This window comes from Malaya genurostris, chromosome 2, assembly GCF_030247185.1.
Source record: "Malaya genurostris strain Urasoe2022 chromosome 2, Malgen_1.1, whole genome shotgun sequence".
NCBI lineage: Eukaryota > Metazoa > Arthropoda > Insecta > Diptera > Culicidae > Malaya > Malaya genurostris.
The window spans coordinates 65,615,707-65,632,134 of NC_080571.1; the positions used below are offsets into that span (position 1 = coordinate 65,615,707).

At 36.2% G+C, this 16,428-nt stretch overlaps 1 protein-coding gene and 2 non-coding genes across 12 annotated transcripts in view; 1 reads left to right on the top strand and 2 right to left on the bottom strand.

The window, feature by feature from the left end:
• LOC131427464 (protein winged eye) overlaps window positions 1–16,428 on the top strand; it is a 758,071-nt gene that overhangs the window by 551,791 nt on the left and 189,852 nt on the right. The gene's annotated exons all lie outside the window — the stretch shown is intronic.
• On the bottom strand, window positions 2,188–2,259 carry Trnad-guc (transfer RNA aspartic acid (anticodon GUC)). Its single transcript has one exon. It is a non-coding gene; the product is annotated as a tRNA-Asp (tRNA).
• Window positions 2,484–2,554, bottom strand: Trnag-gcc (transfer RNA glycine (anticodon GCC)). Its single transcript has one exon. It is a non-coding gene; the product is annotated as a tRNA-Gly (tRNA).

Below are 16,428 nucleotides of genomic sequence, written 5' to 3' on the forward strand. Positions count from 1 at the left end.
TTTAACTGATTTCGGCTACACCGATTTTAGAATTCCGATTCCAGTATCGAATCGATTCTCAAAGCTCAATCATTTTCTCAAAAAAGACCAAATCGAACTTCAAAAACAAATATTACAGGACTTAAGGTCCAATACAAAATCGGTGAATTTTATCCGATTCTGGAATTACAGATGATGAGTTTATAAATTTCATGTAAATTGTTTGGCGTAATAATTTATGGCCATTCGAATCATTTTGGGCTATGCTAATTCCTGAATACCGGCTCTGGAAGTACCATAAATAATGACGAAGAACTCTAAAGTGGAACTTACTTCGACATCTCATGGAATGTTCAATCGATTGTCACACGCTAAGCTTGAAATTCGATATGTTTTGCAGTTTCGGCATTATAGGGTAATGAGTGATTAAACTCTCAATTTGCCGTTTAAAACGACGATAATTAAAATAATGTCATGAGAACTCAAACACCTAAGAATATCCATGCAAAAACACATGCGTATTGATAAAAAAAGGTATCATCTCACTGCTAGGTGGAATAATCACGTTTTTTCTTTACAAGGAACAATTTTGTTAAAAGTTATATCAATTGAAACAATTATAGATGCAATTATGATAGTTGATGATAGTTGTGATTCAAGGCACTCGGAGCTTTTGGCCCAATGTCAACAAATTTTTGAATACAGTTTTTATATAAAAATAGAGGAATGTTTAAATACCTTTTCTGCCGACTCTCCCCAAGAGCTATTTTTGCGCGTTAGTTGTAAAATATAGAAGCGACAGTACTTAGAAGCTACTGCAATTGATTAAATCATGGTAAACCTTCGTTTTCTATGAACTGATAAATTCTCTTTATAGGCAAATCATTTTGGCAGGACATAACGAAAAGCATTACATAACTTGCTGAACACGAACTTATTCTCAAGATAACTATAAAGTTAACGAGATGACTTCTCCTAAACTTAATCCAGTCGACCCTTTTCGACAGATATTATCAATAAAAAACAGTAAGCTAAGAAACGATTCTCGCACTGTACGTACTTGCCTGCCGGTCGCTATGCCACTTGAATAAAAAAGGTTCGAATGTGAACTTTGTCGTTGGGATTTCCTGGCTGGAGAGTGAGTAACTGTGCTGCCCCACGTCGACAGATTCTCATTATCTGATTTTTTGAAAATGTCGCAGCAGTTCAAACTTGACAGCTTCAGCTCGTAGCTTACGGGATAACGACAAAAGCAGACATTATCCTATACGGGTTCATTGTTGCTCCCTAGCATAGAAGAAAAGTTAATGATAATTTCTTTTATGTGTTGAGATTGTTGAACATTCAACGAAATGAGAAACAGGTCCCGTCCAGCAGAGCATACCATAACTATGTTTCAAAGAAAGACGAGGGTACGAAATTCTATTTCAACCGTGCTTTCGGAAAGGCCTTCCAGTTTCTTCGTGCTTCGTATATCTTTCACAATAATGGTACCTCCTTCCACTCGGGCAAGTAACAAGGCAATCGAATGGTGATGAAACTTGCCTGGCCCATCCAAGCAAGAAGACTAGAAGAGGCAGCTCGATGAATTCGAGAGGTGATGCCCCACGAACGGGGAGTGTGAGTTCGCGTGGTCGCGAGCTCCGGTCGGGTGGGAAAATGTTTTTCAGCTCACGGACCTTCCAGACGGTGTACAAAATACTTCAGTCAATCAAGTGGATTTTTGGAGATAATTCTCGAGACGTTTAGACAACTGTTGTTTTTCGATAGCCACTCCCAGTACAGTACAGAGGCCCTCTTGATAAATCGTAGAATGTGTAAATTCTAGAGGCTTTCGAAACGCGTTGAAACAACAGACCACAGGCGCCGGTGTGTGTGTGTTCGTGCTGGTGTAAGGCTCAAACAAAAGGTCTGTGTGAATGACGCAGCGTAAGGTTCATTTGAGAATAAAAAAACCAGAAGTACCGTTACGGGTACGACGATCCAACATTTCGAACTGCAAACCCGGAACGAAACGTCTCACTTCCAATCAAATCGATTCGTTCTCTTCGCTTTGTTTCCCTCGTATCGATCTTCCGGAATAGATAGAAGATTAAGAAAGAATCATCACTTTAATTCGGCTACTCATGCCAAGGGGAGACATAATGAAACCTGTGCTTAAAATTGAGTTTAAATAGGGTATGCAAGAGATCAACAAAAAAAAATAACCTCCCCGACGGGGAATCGAACCCCGGTCTCCCGCGTGACAGGCGGGGATACTTACCACTATACTATCGAGGACTTGTTTCGATGGCACGGAATACACGTATCTTAAATTTACGTGCTTTCATATAAAATTAACAAATGTTTCTTGACACAAAGTATTTTGATTTAAATTACACAAAATAAAGTTCACATAAAAAAGGATTGTTAAGAGAAATCCGCTCTCTTTCTATAAACACAAAAAATCAATAGTAAATTTTTTGAACAACGAAAGAAAAAATCCTGCAACAAAAAAATTTAACTGCATCGGCCGGGAATCGAACCCGGGCCGCCCGCGTGGCAGGCGAGCATTCTACCACTGAACCACCGATGCTTGCTGAAGAGAATCCAGTTTGAGCGAATCGAAATCGGCTTCCGTCGTACGTCAGCACGATCAGCCGATCATCGGCTGCTGCTGGAAGTGCCGAAACGATCTCTCTTCTTCATGCATGCTTACGTATCGAGCAGCCTCTTCTCGCCCATTAGCCGTAGCATACCGGTCGCACCGAAATAGAACATCACAAGAATAAACAGAAGGCATGTGAGAGAAGCATATCGGGGAGATACCGTCCGTCTCTCCGTCCGTATGTCCGTCCATTCGTTCCCTACCATTCGCTGCTGTGCGACACTGTTTCGGGTTTTCAAGCTTTTACATAACGAAATGAGGCGAAACGCGAGAGGGAAATAATAAAAAAAAAACACAGAGTTTAGAGATAACACAAGCGCAGCTCGTCGAGGTTTTAGTTCACATTCGTATATATGGACACAATGCCGGTAATAAACGAGTTGCTGACTGAATAAAAACAAAAAGCGCGCCAAGTGTCGTTCTTTCGGTTTCTGGCCATGTTTGCTTCATTCGTCCCGCGCCAACGGAGTGCGGGACGCGCTTGTTCCCAAAAAGTTATAGTCATTGGGCCCCAAAGCTGATGAATAATGGATGAAAATAAAGAAATCAAACAATTGTGTCATTTTGTTTGGAGGCTCAGTAAAGCCCTTGTGTAGAAAACCCGACCCATGGCCGGAAAGCTAGTTTGGAACAGTAAATAAACTTAGCAAATTAAATTATTTTTTGCATGGGGAGCTGTGAGTTGCTGGAATCATGATTTAATGCTTTGTGTGCATTTCTCGGTAAATATGCAGCGCTGTGCTCTGACTTCGTGTCGCCTTGCACCCTTTCAACGCGAATCGTTGATAACAAATAAAGCCAGTGGCTAAAAGTAATATACGAAAAAAATCGGCTCGTATTGATTTATTTCAATATTGCTGATTTATATGTTTAGAGTTTAGAATTTCTGCTTTACACAAAAGCTACTATTCGAAGCATTTTTTTTTTGGAAAAATAATATCAAAACTTAGAATACTTTGGAAACTTTTTAAATGAAAAAATTTTTAGCATATAGACACTTTAATTACTTTCTTGTATATATTGCATATAAACAACATACTTTCATCCAGATATTTGACATCTTAATCACATTTCGATTCAAAATTCTTGGTACCAATTCCCAACTTTCCAACACGGAGAACACTCCAATCACAATATTTTTTTTTTTTAACAATTTTTATTCAGGCCAATTTGCGTATAACTTTACGTGGCCGATTTACCCATGTTTTTGTTACATAAAATTATTTTTTTATTGTTGGATCTCGTTGTCACCCTTCTTCTAGGGGGAGAGGAGCTCCCATTTCCTTCTAGCGAAGATTGGAGGTCATTTTGTACGTTGCTCGTATCATCCATTGCTATATCGTTGGAGTTGTGAGCGGTTTCCGTTTCCTTGTTTTCGTTGTTGATCGCCGTCTTGGGTTCATTTGCAGTTGCCGTAGATGCGCTTTGTACATTGATTGCAGTTGATAGTTGGTTAGATGGTGAAGGTGTTTTTGAAACAAGAGCACTGCATTCACTAGTTTCCGTTGTTGAGCGGTTGTCCTTGTTTTTGTTTGTTTTGTTTGTTTTCGCAGTTTCAGTGCAAGGTTTGCCGTAGTGTGCAGGTTGTTCACAAAACTGACATGTAACCAATTGATTTTCATACGTAATCAACGTTTTACACGGATGTATCCCGTCTTGACCACAAATGATGTAAGATGGAATTGCTTTACGTAGTTGCATACGTACCACTCGCACGCAATTTCGGATACCCGGGAAAAAATTCCGCCATACTTCCTTTTCGATGGAAAGAACTTCACCGTACTGCGACATACATTCCCGAACATACCCCTCGCTGGTCTGCGGGGGAAGGTCATGCACGCGTACTTCTATGGCATTCTCCACCATGTACACAGGGATTTTATATTTAACATTGTCATGATCAATACTGTGCACCCCGTTATTAACCGAAGCAAATGCAATTGCATCTTTTTCACGTTTAAACATAATGTACACACAGTTCGACGCCTTGTTGAATTGAATCTCACTTACATCATTAACGTTTAGATGCATTCGTTCCTTAAGCAAGATTTCAATTTCGGTTGCTGCAGGTCTAACTTTGCAGCGCTTGAAATCAATACAAATTGAATTTGACCTTGTAGGCCAAGTTTCAGGCTTTGTTAAATCGTATTTGCCCATTTCGTACACTCTATTGTTCACTGCACTGTATTGTCTTTGTTTCTGTCGTCGCGACCGTAAGAAATTTTGGACTGCGTCGGATGCGATGCGAGCACGAACTGAATCAATCACAATATTGCATTAAATTGAAGTATTACTTATGCCAAATCCGCGTAAAAAAATGCGGGAGGGTAATGTCAGAGACATAACCGGGAGATGTGAATACGACTAAAATGGTTCAGTTTCTTCATCGTAGGGAATGTGATTTCTGGAACCGAACTCAGGAGCCGAATGCTTGAACTGAGTTCTGAAGCTTATTTTCATGCTTGATTCTGGAACTAAATTCTGAACCTGAACTTGGCAACTGAATTCTGAAACTGACATCTAGAACTGGAGTTCTGGATCTGTTTTGTTAAAGTGATCACTGAACCTATGATCTGGAACTGAATTAAAAACCAGGATTCTGGTTCTAAACTGAATTCTGGTTTTTAGTTATAGATTTTTGGTCCAGGAATCAGTTTCCAATTTCGGTTCCAGAATTCAACAATTAAGTTTTGTATCTGAATTCTAGTTCTGGATCTCGGTCTGAAGTTCCAGAACTCCATGTTCAAAACTCAGTCTCCAAATTCTGAACTTGAATTCTAAGTCTGAACTGAAATATGGATCTGAATTCTGGTCTGTACCTCGAATTCAATTCCAGAATTCAGTTTAAAAATTCAGATCCAAGTTCAGAATTTATTTCCATTTTATAGTGCAAATACTGTTCTCAGTTCCACAATCCAGGCTTATAATCAAGTTCGCAAATTCGGTTTAAGTTCTTGAACTGCGGAATGTCAAGACTTTGCTTCTACAATTCATATCCGGAATTTAGATAAAAAATCATCAGAATCTAGTTCCTGTATTCAGATACACTTCTGGAATTGTGAAATTGAATTTTCGAACAAATTTCTAGACCTAAATTCTGGAGCTGAGCTCTGGACTTGATTTCTGAAATGCGTTTTTAAACTGAATCCTGGAAATACAATTGAGTTTTGTATCTGAATTCTGGTTCTGGATCTCGGTCTGAAGTTCCAGAACTCCATGTTCAAAACTCAGTCTACAAATTCTGACCCTAAATTCTAAGTCTAAACTGGAATTTGGAACTGAATTCTGGTCTGAACCTCAATTTCAATTCCAGAATTCAGTTTAAAAATTCAGATCCAAGTTCAGAATTTATTTCCAGGCTTATAATCAAGTTCGCAAATTCGGTTTAAGTTCTTGAACTGTGGAATGCCAAGACTTTGCTTCTACAATCCAGATCCGGAATTTAGATCAAAAATCATCAGAATCTAGTTCCTGTATTCAGATACACTCCTGGAATTGTGAAATTGAATTTTCGAACAAATTTCTAGACCTAAATTCTGGAGCTGAGCTCTGGACTTGATTTCTGAAATGCATTTTTAAACTGAATCCTGGAAATACAATTGAGTTTTGTATCTGAATTCTGGTTCTGGATCTCGGTCTTAAGTTTCAGAACTCCATGTTCAAAATTCAGTCTCCGAATTCTGAATCTGAATTCTAACTCTGAACCGGAATTTAGAACTGAATTCTAGTCTGAACCTCAATTTCAGTTCCAGAATTCAGTTTAAAAATACAGATCCAAGTGCAGAATTTATTTCCAGAGTCCAAATTCTGATTTTAGTTCCACAATACAGGCTTAGAATCAAGTTCTTAAATTCGGTTTAAGTTCTTGTAGTTCTTCTTGAATTCGAATCTGGCATTGGTTTCTGGACAAGGAAATAAATTTTAGATTTGGATTTTGGATTCGAAAAAAAATGTGGTTAAGAATTTTGATATAACATTTCACAACTTACCTATAGAATTGGATTCTGGTCTGAACTGAACGAGACTACTACTGAATGAAGTATCAAACCATTCCCTTCTTTACTTTTCCATCATTTTAGAAAATCTTAATTCTGAGTTACTAGTGGTTATTTCATACTACCAAAAATTCTATCACAAATTGGTGATCATATATCCGATGAAGTGGAGAAAAAAACATTTTGATACGTTGAATAAAATCAGAAATATTCACGATAAAAAACTCATCACTCTTCCAGAGAGTAATTTTGAAAAGGCGCCCCATAGTAAAGTAAAACGTATTCACGTCGAAACGCATAACTTCGAAAACTCACATAAAAAGTCACGTAACTTTGGAAATCCGCGTAAAAAACCGCATTACCTCAGAAATCCACGTAAAACCCGCATAACTTTGAAAATCCGCGTAGAAGAACCTCGTGACTATAAAAATCCCCATGAAAAATGTGTATCTTAGAAAATCCACGAAAACAACTGCGTACAACAATTACTTCAATATTTGCTCGAGTTGTTTCAATCTTCTTCTCCAAATAACGAAGGGAGCGCGCCACTTGAGCCAATTTGTTCCGATTCCTAATTCTGATGATTCTTATAACTTTAAAATAAATACGCCTTTTTTAAATACCGCAACTCTTAAATCGCGGTTTTTACTTCTAATGAATCGAACATTTAACCAATTTAGATTCGATTTTCGGGAGAGTTATCAGTCCGTGCGGTTCAAAATTCCTCACTTTCCCCTACATCACCACGACCCACGGGGTTTGAAGAACTTTTGTCAGGAATCCCGATCTATATTTCATATCTGAACTATTTCTCCTTTTGATTTTTGGTAGAAAACTTTATTAACACTCCTAATACCAAGCCTAAAAAAGTTACGCGAAGCACCAAGCCTCAAAAAAAGTTGGAATGGTAAGTTTGAGCTATCATAGCTCAGTTGTTACTTGACCAATTTCGATAAATTTTTCACCCTCGAATTTTGTGAAATTTGTAGATTATTTTAGGTATATCATTATTGACGATCTTTTAGGAAAAACTAATGAAAATCAGATTTTTCCCGTTCCAAGTTTTTTTTCAAGCTCAAAACGTGCCCTATCTGCATTCATGCGGCACCTGCATCGCGAATTGGATATTGAAAACTTCAACTTTACCGATTCATAACTTTGTTGTTAGTCAACCGATCTTCAAAATTTGTTCACCATTGGAAAGGTACTACTTCCAAAAATAAAATGCACTGAAAAAAACTAAAAATAGGGTTGTCTACCCAAAGTTATAATGAAAACTGTAGATAGATGTCCTAAGAAAAGATGAGACTTTTTACAATGATCGTAAATATCTCGAAATTCAAAGCGATGACCTATATATTTTTATACATCATTCGATTGCTAGTGATACCAGCTACAATTTTCGCTTAACTACCATTCCTGCACAATCAAAAGAAAACATTAAACAATCGATGAATTTATAAATATATATGAATTTTTCATTTTTTTTCACATGTTTGTATATAACTCAAAAGTTAAAGCGATGACATGTACATTTTTTTTATTCAGAATATTGGAATCATTACCAGAATCAATGTATTGATGACCAAAATTATATAACCGTTCAAATAATTTCAAGAAATTTGGTACAAATACAGAGAATTTCTATTATTGGGAATATTTTGACAAACAACATGAAATCAAAACTTTTCAATTTTATGACATATATTTTTTTATTATTATAGTTGGAAATTTATTATAAACAAAATTTACAAAAAAAAACTGAAACTTGGATTTCACTGAAAAATTTAAAAATTTTTGTAAATAACCTAAAACTCTAAAAATAGTTATATTTTTGTATTGGACAAACGATCTAAACAATTTATATGCACAACCCAAACGCAATTGATAACTACTAAAATTCTGATTTTGTTGTAGGTTTGCCGTAGAATCTCAAAAAATAGGTAAAAGATCGGAAGTTTTAAAATTTCCGAGTTAAATTGCATTGCACAGTGGTCCGGATCCACAATTTAGGGAGACAAAAACATTTGTGGCTTAACCTTATACTTTAGAGCTGTTTTCAAAACAAATGATCAGTGAAGATAAGCCATATGTCGATGTACATGGTATTAGGGTGGCTCTTATTATTAAGGTGATCCAAAACTTATTTTCCGGATGTATTGAGATAGAGGACTGCATTCTTCGGCAAAATTGTAGATAAACTTATATCGAGCAGCTTTGCTGAGGACACCATAGTAGTATCTGCAACGGTTTTAGTGTTACAGCTATTTTTAAAGAGCAACTTAGAATGTTCCTCAAAAAATCAGATTTTTTGCTCTAGCTTATATAATTTTCTCTTTTCTTATAGGTATCTTTGAACATCTTTTAGAGTTTGTTAAAACCAATTTTTTAATGACTGGCGTATTTAGGTAGCGTTTCTGAACCGAGGTTATGAGCAAAACTAGTTTAAAAACAGGTTATTTTGAAACTGCTATATCTAACATTGAGCAAACGAAAAAAATCCGTTTCTTGTATTTGACAGAAAATATTTTCGAGCATGTTTGTAAAATAAGGCGGAGGAGATATTTTTTAAACATTTTTTAAATTATTTTTATACATTGGGTTTTTTCATTGAAAAATATTCGCATTCTTCGGGAAATGCAGAATGGTGTCGCTTTTGTAAAATCTCTATGGCCTCCCGGTGGTTGGAGGTTTTATCAACTGCATTTTGGCACCTGCAGATCGTTGAGCGTCCTTTCGGGGATGCAGGACGATTTATTTCTTTATGTTGTGTGCTGTTTTCCCACCTCACCCAATTCCCAATTCCCTTCCATGTTCTTTTTATCCTTCCCATCCCATCAGGAAGTTGATGAGAAGCTACGGCAAAGCACAAATCTCCAAATAACTAGGGGAATATGCCACTTGAGCCAATTAGTTCTGATAACATAGGTGTAGGGTTTCATTCAGTAAAAAGCATTCAAACGAAGAGGTTGTTTTTCGAGACGAAGACAACTTTAAGCTGCAAATAGATTGCACTTCACTGAGAAAGATGGCCTAACCGATTTGAGAACTGTTTCATTTTGTAGGTTACACTAGTTCATGTACTAGCTTTCATGTTTTTCAAAGATCAAACAAAACTGTTTGAAGAATACATTTTTTTATATGATAATAAAAGAGATATAAGAAAGGCATCATTTCACAACTAGGTGGATAAAATCAAGTTTTACTTAATTTTGTGTGATTTTTTGTGCTAAATTCAGAATTCTACTTTTTCTGAATTGTTTACTAATAGAAAATTCAAAAAAATTTCGAACTCTATACATTCCGAAATAATTCTAAGTTTGTGATATTTAAATTTTAATATTCTATCGATTATAATTGATATTGTTTAGGATAGCGGAAAATTTAAGATACATGTTTTTGTTCTTAATTGTTTGTAAAACAAAAATCAAGCAATAATTTTTTTTTAAATTGTAGTTGGTTTCTTTTACCATGGGTTAGTATATGAAATTCATATAATTTTACGTTCTATTTCTTATTGTACAGCCATTAAAAATAATTTAAAATTTTCGTGTTGTCACAAAATTTATTTTATTAATAGAAACAAATTCTACGTCTCTTTGAAACAGATGAAATCAAAACGGATTCCAATATTTTCACTTTGATTTGCAGAAACGTTGGATCGCAATATATATCAGAAATTTTGAAATTTCCGATCTTCTACCGATTTTTTGAGATTTTACGGAAAACCTAAAACAAAAAAACCTAATTTGAGTAGTTATCAATTCCATTTGGGTTGTGCATAAAAATTGTCCAATACAAAAACATAATTATTTTTAGAGTTTAGGTATATTTACCAAAATTTTCAAGATTTTCGGTGAAATCCAAGATTCAGTTTTTTTGTAAAATTTGTTCATAATAAATTTCCAACTAAAGTAATAAAAAAATATATGTTATAAAATTTCAAAATTTTTGATTTGTTTTTTTTTCTGGCAAAATTTTCCCAATAATAGAAATTCTCTGTATTTGTACCAAATTTCTTGAGATTCTTTGAACGGATATATAATTTTGATCATCAGTACATTGTTTCTGGTAATGATTCCAATATTTTGAATCAAAAAAATGTACATGTCATCGCTTTAATTTTTGAGTTATATACAAACATGTGAAAAAAAAAATGAAAAAAGGCGGGTGGGTAATGTCAGAGACATAACTGGATGTCGTGAATACGAAAACAACTGACATGTTCCTTAACACTTCCGAATATCATCAATTAGTTGATCAATTGTATGAAATTGTATGTAGAATTTGAAACGATGCATCTAAACTAAAGTACAGATTAGTTACATTTAACATTCTGAAACACAAATATTTGAAATAACCAGTATAGTTTTTAATAATAATATAATGGTGGCTCTGAAAAGAGCCTTTTATAAAAGCGTTTGTGTTGGAGAGTGATGAGTTGAATTCGATCCGATGGATGCCGCTGACTTCCGTCATCTAATTCCAGGCTGAACTGTTGTACGTGGGTGCGATACTGATATGGTTGGTGTAGGTGTAGCGTTTACAACCGATTATAATCTTCCAATAAAGAAAACATTAATTCGCTGGGTTGATCAATGATACAATAGGTCTAATTTATTTAACGAAACTATCAATATGCTATAGGGATTCGTTTGTAGCATTCAGAAGGGTCAAATTGTGTAATTCTGTACGACAATAAACTCTGGAACATTTTTCGCAAAAACAAAGAAGGCTTCCCTTGATCTCGATTACTGTGAATTTCACACAGCGAAAAGTGCACAAATCTAACCAAACTGTTCTAGATTCGCTCTAAACTGAGGATATTTACCTGTGATTTTCGAACAACAAATCCTTATAGTTCTTTAGAAAACTTTTGAGCCATTAGAACGGCTGATTTTGTGTAATGCTCTCCACCGTTGTTTTTTCATCAATGCAAATGATTGGCAGATGTGACATAATCGCTCTTGTCGGAGACGAAACTAGCTTTGCAAACGACACAAAATACATCTGCTCGCGGTGGCGATAGGATCCAAACTAATCCAATTTTTGTTAAGAGCTTTCTTTTTACGTGATTTCGTTTGTAGCTTTTTCACTAATGGGCGGTCCTAACGGCTATAAAAATAGCAGCATACAGAATTTTAATGTCGATTATTTCATTTCGGATTTGCATAATTTATTGAAATCAACTATCAATATGCTGTAGGGATTCGTTTCTAGCATTCAGAAGGACCAAATTGTGGAACTCACTACGATATTCAACACTTTTCGGAACATTTTTCTCGAACGATTTGTTGTACAGCAGCAGATATTTTGTTCTCTTCCTCAGAACGCGTTCTGATTGGCTGGTGTTGGTGGTGTCAAATGAGACAGGTTTTTCAATAGTGTACTATTGAAAAACTTCAATGCTTTTGCTATACACGTTTAAGTCGATTCTAATGGTAGTTAGATTATATAAATCCTTTCACAGATCACTGAGCTATGAGCTTTAAAAATACGAGCAAGCAAACGCGCCTTATGGAGTATCCCCTTTGATACTCGTTTGTACCAAACATTTCAGAAAAGTTTAATTTTGAATTATTTGAGATTATGTCACACAACTGAAAATTTTATCGTAAAATTGTGATCATATTTCCGATGTGGTGTAGCAAAAATTATGTTGATTCGTTAGATACAACAAGAGATATTCACGATCAAAAACTTATCACTCTCTCAGAGGGTAAATTTTGAAAAGGCACCCCATAGTAAAGTAAGTCGTATTCACGACAAAATTCATATATATTTATAAATTTATCGATTGTTTGATGTTTTCTTTTGATTGTGCAGGAATGGTAGTTGAGCAAAAATTGTAGCTGGTATCACTAGCAATCGAATAATGTATAAAAATATATAGGTCATCGCTTTGAATTTCGAGATATTTACGATCATTGTAAAAAGTCTCATCTTTTCTTAGGGCATCTATCTACAGTTTTCATTATAACTTTGGGTAGCCAACCCTATTTTTAGTTTTTTTCAGTGCATTTTATTTTTGGAAGTAGTACCTTTCCAATGGTGAACAAATTTTGAAGATTGGTTGACTAACAACAAAGTTATGACTCGGTAAAGTTGAAGTATTCAATATTTTCTATGCGACGTTTAAGCCAAAGGAACGAAAATTGGGAAGCAGATAGGGCATATTGGGCGCGTGAAAAAAACTTGGAACGGGAAAAATCAAATTTTCATTGGTTTTCTTTTACCAATCGTCTGCTACAAAGTTTTGGAATCAATCTACGAACTTCACAAAATTCGAGGGTGTAAAATTTATTGAGATTCGTTGAAAAACAGCTGAGCTATAACAGCTCAAAGTTACCGTTCCAACTTTTTTTGAGGCTTGGTATTTGGAGTGTTAACAACTATCGAGACAAGATTACATCAGCATTTACTATGACAACTGCTTTTTGTTATAAATTTGTAACGACTTGATGATCGGGAAGCTGCCCATAATCCATCTTCCCGCGCACGTTTCATCATTATGTTGCATAGGCACCTTATGTTGAACTGCTAATACTACCTGGCGGTTCAGTAAAAACCGCTAAACAGACGTGTAGCTATGAAAAAAAGTAAAATAATGAAGAAAATTATCACACGGTACAAAAAAACCATAAATTGCCGCAGAATATCGTTTAAAAGCTTATATACCTTCCGTATGTTCAGTATACTTTGAAATGTCATTTCTTTTGCCAAATTCAGTAAAAGTTTTCAACAATTTTTAGTGAATTGAATAAAATATCGAATTTCAGTAACCAACGCTGTATATTTCGTAGGGGTCAGGGTCATTTCGGTGAAAGCCGGTTTCCGAAAGCAGTTTCGCCGAAAGCGTCAATACACCGAATTCTGCAATTATCTTAATATCGTAATTAGAATTGATTTAAAATAAAGACAAATGAAAGATGATAGCGTTAACGCTCGTTTTGTTGATCAACAATTGTACTTTTCGAATAAAGATTGATTCTTGTACTCTTGAATAACGATTGATTCATGAAGTTCAGAACGGAGATCCCAGAAAAAACTTCTTGACTTTATTAGCTACTAAGTCTCAAAGCAATTGCATAGGTGTATGTACCAGGCAAATGTTGAGGTATTTTCCGTTTACTGAGGGAAAATGAAGCAATATCTAATGCGGCTTCGCCATATCGTTTTGGTTCGTGTCCTAACTAAAGCAAAGAAACTTAGATTTGAGTCTGGTGACATAACAAAAAAACAAAAAAAGATGTATTCGAAATTACCCTTTCGGTGAAATGTCCCTTTCGGAGAAATTACCCTTTCGGCGAAATGATGCTTTTGGTGGAACGACTTTCGGCGTAATGGCTTCCGGCGAAATGACCCGCTCCCATTTCGTAGACGATATGAATGGCAAATAACACCATTTGCGAATGTTAAGAATTGAAAATCACGATACTCATCGAGGAATTGATTGTTGTTCAAAACATATAAAATACTGCTTCCTGATGATGCCTATGTTTTCTTTGGGTGCGTTCTTGCTGCCTCTAACAACTTTTCATTTAAACACTCTAATACAATGATTTCTGACTCGTATATTCTACTGAAATTGGAACGCTAACAATGGCAACTGAAAAATACTTTCATTATATTTGTATGAATTATTTATGGGCAGTGAGTGTAACCCATTCAGAATGCCCTAAAGATGATTTGATTAGAAAATAATTTGTTTCGATTTAAAAAATGGCGGGTGGATAATGTCACAGACATAACAGGGGGACGTGAATACGAATAAAACAGACTTACATCTTCCACACTTCCGAATATAGATAATCGTTCGTATTAGTTGATTGCGTAAATTATGCAAATTTTACTGATTCGCTAACAGAATTGTGACGGTACATTTGTACTAAAGTACAACTTTTTGACGACAAACATATTCTACAAACAAACAATGTTATAGTACTTTTTTGTGAATTTACTTATGAAGTACAAAAAACTTTGCATAGTTCTTTGGGACTATTTTAGTGGCTCTAAACCGATTTGCGGAATTGATCCGATGTTTACAAAGGAGTACTTTTTGTCAGCATTCATCATCACTCATTGATTGGATCCAAAATTCTAAACCATAATTCAGAAATCGAAACTAATTTCAAGAACTAAATTCGAAATATGGTGCAGGCTTAGTATTAAACTGCAAAATTCTGGTTCGGAATATAGCCCAACCAAGAATTTAGGTTATGAAATTAGTTCAAGAATTATGAGACTAAATGACTCATTTTCTGAATCCAGAAGTACTAGAACTGAATTCTGAACTTAAATTCCGTGCCTGATAAAGAAACTAAGTTTGATTCCAAAACCTAGTTCCAGAGTCCCAGCTTCGAAATTAGTTCCAGCATACCGTTCCCGAATTCTTCAAATGACGTGAATAGTTTGGAACCGTGTATATTTTTATTGGGAACTAGCCTGGCCCAATAACAAATATCATGACAATTTATCCACTAGTGTTTGAATTACAGCTGATCGTGTCAAACGAGTTCTAATTTTCATCGAGCTATAAAAAAAACGCACCAGCGCATTCATGCATAAAACAAACGGTGAAATAGAATGATTTCTGGTACGGATTGATCCACCATCCCCCATATTCTCCAGACCTGGCCCCCTGAGATTATTATCTATTTCCAAATCTGAAAAGGTTTCTCCAACGACAGAAATTTTTGTCGTATGCTGAGGTCATTACAGAAACGGAAGCCTATTGAAAAATCTTTTTTTGTCGTGAATACGACTTACTTTACTATGGGGTGCCTTTTCAAAATTAGCCATATGGAAGAATGGGCAGAACTTAATCGTGAATATCTCGACTTGTATTAATGGTAGCAACATAATTCTTTCACCATTTCATCAAAAATATGATCAGGAATTTAGGATAATATTTTGAACAGTGTGAGATAACCACAAACAACTCAAAAATTAAGTTTTCTCAAAATTTCAAAATAATGCGGAAAACTCTTTACTTTCGCTTGGGTTTTTCGCGCAAGGACGACGATTTAGAGGTAGTCAGGCACATATCTTCAACTGAATGCATATAAAAGGGGAACCGTGGTGAAAATCGATCATTTCTTTTCGTGCGTTCGATGGAAGCAGACGTCGTGGGAGTTAAACCTTCAACCAGCAGCGACGGAGAGAGCGCCTTCTGCGTGGTTAAAACCTTAAACGCTCAGGTAGCAACTTTCATTCGCTTGCTGGCCTTCAAGGCGAGCAGACTGCCATCGCGAGAGTTAAACAATCAACCAGCAGCGACGGAGAGAGCGCCTTCTGCGTGGTTAAAACCTCAAACGCTCAGGTAGCAACTTTCATTTGCTTGCTGGCCTTCAAGGCGAGCAGACTGCCATCGCGAGAGTTAAACCATCAACCAGCAGCGACGGAGAGAGCACCTTCTGCGTGGTTAAAACCTCAAACGCTCAGGTAGCAACTTTCATTCGCTTACTGGCCATCAAGGCGAGAAGACTGCCATCGCGGGAGTTAAACCATCAACCAGCAGCGACGGAGAGAGCGCCTTCTGCGTGGTTAAAACCTCAAACGCTCAGGTAGCAACTTTCATTCGCTTGCTGGCCTTCAAGGCGAGCAGACTGCCATCGCGAGAGTTAAACCATCAACCAGCAGCGACGGAGAGAGCGCCTTCTGCGTGGTTAAAACCTCAAACGCTCAGGTAGCAACTTTCATTCGCTTACTGGCCTTCAAGGCGAGCAGGCTGCCATCGCGGGAGTTAAACCAGCAGCGACGGAGAGAGCGCCTTCTGCGTGGTTTAAACCTCAAACGCTCAGGTAG